This window comes from Alosa pseudoharengus, unplaced genomic scaffold (genome assembly GCF_046254945.1).
Source record: "Alosa pseudoharengus isolate Yale_2024_CS ecotype anadromous, Long Island Sound unplaced genomic scaffold, YU_APseudo_1.1 YU_APseudo_1.1_scf_7, whole genome shotgun sequence".
NCBI lineage: Eukaryota > Metazoa > Chordata > Actinopteri > Clupeiformes > Clupeidae > Alosa > Alosa pseudoharengus.
The window spans coordinates 7633975-7640149 of NW_027468859.1; the positions used below are offsets into that span (position 1 = coordinate 7633975).

A 6175-nucleotide genomic window follows, 5' to 3' on the forward strand; every position below is an offset into this window, starting at 1 on the left:
TGGGGATAGGCAGAAAACAGGGATGAGGGGACGCATCACCATCATGTCTGGATTGATGTGTTGCCTAACCCTATTTAATTAAAAATCTTCCTCTCGATGCATCTTCAAAAAATATTGATGCCATTTCACATCTTTTTGACTCTTGACCAATTCACACCAAAGATATGTGACGAGACGAAACTGTTGCAAAGAGGAGTTTCAAAATGATTAGATCAGATTAGAGTTTTGTTCAGAGAGGCAAAGAAAGAACAGCAGAACGGCACAACATCAGTCAAAGGTTTACTTTGTTCCCCATTTTTTCTTTCTTCTTCTTTCTTGTTCCATTATTGCGTTGATCTAACTAACTAGTATTCATAGTGTGTTACATAAGCCTGGGATTTTAACACTTTATTGCAAACCTTCAACACAATTGACTAATCAAAGTTCTCCATAACAGTGTCACAATGCATGGTTGCATGGTGTCCCCACTGCTTTAAAAGGAGAAAATGTGTGCGATCAGCCTCACTCTGCTTTGAAGAAGCCTTTGACAACACTCTAAGGTAAACTAAAACTATATTAGTTGTATTCGTATTCATATATGCACAGCATACATAGTCTAGGAAACTGAATGTCTGGAATGGTTGGAAGTTATTTCCGTTACATTTATCTGCTCACTGCATGGTCATTAGTTAACATTTTACAAACAATGTACTCCATTCCCTTGTGAAAATGTCGTTTAAGATCATTACAATTCATTGTTAAAACAAAATGTCTACATGTATGACAATTGCTTTCTGTGCCGTAAACATATTGTTTCTTTCTCAAAGAAATGATGGCAGCAATCATTTTCATTTGGTTCCTCAAATGTATTAGCCTGGCGGGCCATCCTATATCATTGAAATGTATAGTCTGGAATCGAACCATTCACCTCGCTTAATCCAAGGGGCGGGCAGAGAATTGTCTTTCAAACTGCCTAGGCATGCAATAGGCCAGCGCTACGACCATATCCGTATCCGGTCGGCAAAACGGCAAATACATCCTTCTTCGAAAGGAATGACTTAAGTGCATTGTGTTGCTCAACTTTAAAAAAAAAAAAAGTCCAACTCCTCCAAAGTTGACGCCAACGCCGATTCAAACAACCGATCTTCGTTCGCCATAGCCACCTTCCTTGTTGTTCACTGTCACAGGACTGTCGTTATCCTGTTAAGCCCGCCTTAAGACTCTCTAACAAAATAGAGCGCTGTGATTGGATGACGACCACGGCGTCAGCCAATAGAAATCCCTATGGTTTGATACTAGACGTACAGGCTGAGCAAATTAATTTGCCGCCGCTAGGGTGCGTCTAGATTTCTAGGCTACAAATGTACTGTATGACACAGACATACATATCTAAATCCATATGTCTGGTAGAAAAAGAGATTGGAGCAGCAAAAACAATGTTTTCTTTTTTCAGGGTCACAAGGAAATGAGAATGGCATTTTCGGTCCTTTGGCAGTCATGGAGGAGTTTGGGAGTCATGTCAGTGACATTGGCAATGGTGTTTGGGGTTATGTCAGAGTCAGAGCCGATGGAGAGTCGAAGCCCTGCTGAGGTAAGCTATTGGTCGTGCAAGCTAACGAATGCTAACAGAGCAGGGGCATCACTCTCTAAGAAGCTCTTGAAGACCCAACTTTTCATTTAATTTATTAAATATTATAAACATATTTTAGATATAGGCTTATTTACTATGAACAAACCATTCATAACTGTTTGTACAAATGCTTTACTGATAAGAATTAATGTAGGAACAATGCCAACATTATCCCGTACTTAATAAATACTTGTGTGTAGATATTATAAAGGGTTACCATATACCCAACACACATAGCATGCCTTGCATTTAATTTACCACATAACATGCTTTTACCTTGCATTTAGTTTACCACATACCCAACACACATAGCATGCCTTCATGCATTTAGTTTACCACATACCCAACACAACATGCCTTTACCTTGAATTTAGTTTACCACATACCCAACACACATAGCATGCCTTCATGCATTTAGTTTACCACATACCCAACACACATAGCATGCCTTCATGCATTTAGTTTACCACAGACCCAACACACATAATATGCCTTTACCTTGCATTTAGTTTACCACATGCCCAACACACATAGCATGTCTTCATGCATTTAGTTTACCACATACCCAACACACATAGCATGGCTTCATGCATTTAGTTTACCACATACCCAACACACATAGCATGTGTTCATGCATTTAGTTTACCACATACCCAACACACATAGCATGTGTTCATGCATTTAGTTTACCACATACCCAACACACATAGCATGGCTTCATGAATTTAGTTTACCACATACCCAACACACATAGCATGCCTTCATGCATTTAGTTTACCACATACCCAATACACATAGCATGGCTTCATGCATTTAGTTTACCACATACCCAACACACATAGCATGGCTTCATGCATTTAGTTTACCACATACCCAACACACATAGCATGGCTTCATGCATTTAGTTTACCACATACCCAACACACATAGCATGCCTTCATGCATTTAGTTTACCACATACCCAACACACATAGCATGCCTTCATGCATTTAGTTTACCACATACCCAACACACATAGCATGCCTTCATGCATTTAGTTTCTTCCCCTGCTACTATCTCCTTTGATTACACTCTGACTGGTACTTAAACTTCTGCACCCTCATCCTTCTGCCCTGTAGTTTGTAAAAGTAATATTTATTGTTACCATAAGATCACCTTTGCTGTGTAGCGTTTATGTTTGCCCTCATTGTAAATCACTTTGGATAAAAGTCTCAACTTAATGGGAAAAAGGTAAATGAAATTTGTAGGTTTCCCTTAAAGGAAAGCCAACATTTTGGGAAATTATTCACCATCTCCCCCAGAGTTTTGCATATTTTGCTTGGACCCTGATGATTGCTTATTGCTATCTTTCATACTCCTATCATAAATGTTGATACCTGTATGACTACAAAACATATTCTTCCCTGATCCTAAATTTCATATACACACATATTTTTAAAACCTTTGTAAATAGATGCCAAGTGCAGTTATACAATGAGCCATGATATGATGGAATTATTTACCGTAATTTATGAATAAATGTGACTCCACATATGTATGTGCATTCTGTTTATTGTCTCACTGTGTCTTTATTTCTTTTCTATTTTGGACAAGCTCTTACATGGAGAATGGGTGAATGACCTTAAATCTCACGTGGTCATAAACTCTACAGAAGGTGCAACAATAAGAGGTCTATATCGAACTATCGTCGGAGCAACACAGATAAAGTGGGTTCCTTTGATAGGGTTCGTAAACCCCACAAACAAAGACAGTCCCACCTTCGTGTTTGGCATCCAATGGGAAGACATAGAGGCGGGTATGTAGTTTGGTCATAATTTGCCTTATGGTTTTCACAGAGTTTTATAAAATAGCCAGAATATCTGCAACTCAATCTGACCATCCATCTGTCTACCTCTCAGCTTCATGTACAGGGTTTGTTGGTCAGTATTTTCACACTGATAGAGGTGAGGAACTCAGGACCAACTGGCTTTTACGTCGTAGCAGTAACAGAAAGGACGACTGGCAAGCCACTCTGTAAGACTTTTATGTGTCATCGTTAATTATTACAGTGTGGTCAGTAACACAAGTACTCTGCCTTGATGTATCTATTTTCTTGTTATGTTTTGTATTTCGCAGGGTTGGAGTAAATATCTTCAAAAGAGTCTCAACTAGACAGACAGCATATAATTGAGAGGTCATTCTCTGACATGGCGGGGATATCAAAGAAGTCGATCAATACCTTTGTATCAATCACTATGATCTGTTGCTGTCTCTGCCTTTAATTCGGCAATAAACATTTTCAGATGTATGACTAAAGTTTTGTTTCTGTCTTTACTTACAACAGTCTTGTTTGTCTAACTTGTTTCTGCCTTGTTACTCTAGTGCTTACAGGGTCTATGTGCACTTTTCTGTTTGAATGTTGATTCAACAATGAACAATAACCTTGAAATGACAACAGAATGTAAAGAAATACGTCTTTTAACTTGGTTCTCACTCCTCATTCCTTGTCTCTTCTAATATGATTTTTTTAGATAAATGTTCTTCAAGATGTTAGACTGCAAACAATTTCCAACAAAGAATAGAAATAATGGTATAGAATGTTCTTTCAGTGTTTGAATGTTTCGGGGGCGGTGGTAGTGTAGTGGTTAAGGGGCTTGGCTAGCGTGCAGTAGCCTGAAAGTTGTCTGTTCAATTCCCGGCTTCCACTGTTGTGCCCTTGAGCAAGGCACTTAACCCCAAGTTGCTCCGGGGACAATGTGATCCCTGGTAATATAGCTGACATATGTAAGTCACTTTGGTCAAGAAGTGTCTGCTAAATGTAATGTAATGTAATGTAATGTTTCAATGGCAACAGGGGCCGACTCTTGGCATGGCCAGGGGTGGGCTGAGCCACCCAAATATTGTGTCTTGCCCACCCAAACAAAGTCAACATTTAATGGCCAGAGCTTACTAGAGAAAAGTGACGTACAATTGAACCATTTTTCTAAGTTAGGCATCTGTGCTACCCTGGAAATCCAGAGTTCTTGCGAGAGCACAATGGAATTGTCTCTGCGAGACACTCTGGCAAGGAGCAATGATGCACGTTACTTCTACCCCAACATTCCGGGGAACCAGCTAAACTGATGTAGACAGCGCTGCAACGTTGGAGGACAGTACACATTGGTCGTAGTGTTATCCGATTGCGTCGAAGTCCGAAATCATTCAGAGTAAACATGGTCTAGTGTTATCCAATTGCGTGCAGTGAGATTTTTAAATGCATGCTTGTTGTCGAGTTGGGCCATTACATTGTTCGTGGCCAGGCTACATCTGTGCAGTGCACAGCCTAAAACCCAGTTTGAAGACGTACATACTGTATGACATTGAGCGATAGCGTGTTTTAGACTTACGTATGTGTAGGCCCTAATTAATGCATATATATATATATATATATATCGACTTAACATCATGTAGACTATATATATATATAGTCTACATGATGTTAAGACAATAAGATAATAAGTCCTGCTGGTGTCCTAAAGACACACAGAAGACCAAACAGAAGCTTGTTGACCACATTGCCTGACTCCCCCTTATGACTCCTAATTCCACACCACACCTTTGAAGCTCAAAGCTCTGTTGCCCTCTCAGGAAGTAATTAGCGAAGGCCAGTTAGTCTGCCACATAAACACAGCTGAAAAGGGCAAACACATCAGGCGGTCAGGACCAGAAAGAGGCTGAACACAAGAAAAGACTGAGGAGAAAATGGAGCCCTTATGACCAATAGCATCTTACTAGACTCCCCCTACATTTGCAGTTTTTGTATTTTACACAAATGGAGCTAGTTAGTTCAGGCAGGCCACAGTCTGGCCAAGCTTCCCTGAGCAGCTAAGCTGATTGCCCACCTGTCTGCCCAGCTGATTGCTCAGCTGATCATCTTCTACTCTTTCACTGGTGGAGATCATTCAGAGCGGCTTATATAAGCAGCCTTAGCCTACCTTCTGCCTGCCGCTTCTCTGCAAGTCCTTTTTGCAACCCACCTCCACCCCAACTCCTCCTCCTCATACTTCTGACTTCAGTGTTTGTAATGTTGAGTGCTCTGTTCTGTACCCTATGGGAGAGTTTATCTTTGCTGCTCTCCCTGCCTTAGGCTTTCCATGTTTGCCCATGGAAGGACAAGGGGCTCCCAGAACAGAGCATACCGCCAAATGTAATATTATGCAAATGGTAAAAAAAAGCTATTTCTTTGACAAAGTGGTCCTGACTGAACTGTCGTAAATACCACCTCATGGTAGGCACCCTTCCCCCTGTACACGGTATATGTGGATTTATTTACAAACCAGCAAAGATAATCTCTGAAGAGCCATGTCGACTGAGAAGATAATATTACATGATTTCGAAGTTAATTTACCATCAAAATGACTTTGAAGCTTTTATATTAAGGTAAACACTTGCACAAGATGTCTTTAAGCTGTTATCCTGGTTAGATAGTGCAGTATATTATCATATACTATAGGCAGGGCAGAGGATAGTATTATCATGTAGTACAATATAGTCTAGCATAGCAATGCATTTTACAGCATATTGTAATATAGTAAATAAGAAATACAG

General features: G+C 40.0%; 1 long non-coding RNA gene across 1 annotated transcript; it reads left to right on the forward strand.

Annotated features, from left to right (window-relative positions):
- The first annotated feature begins 460 nt into the window (after positions 1-460).
- Positions 461-3904, forward strand: LOC143109463 (uncharacterized). The gene is made up of 5 exons (XR_012983871.1): positions 461-539; positions 1433-1570; positions 3203-3404; positions 3508-3622; positions 3725-3904. It is a non-coding gene; the product is annotated as an uncharacterized LOC143109463 (long non-coding RNA).
- The last annotated feature ends 2271 nt before the right edge of the window (positions 3905-6175 follow it).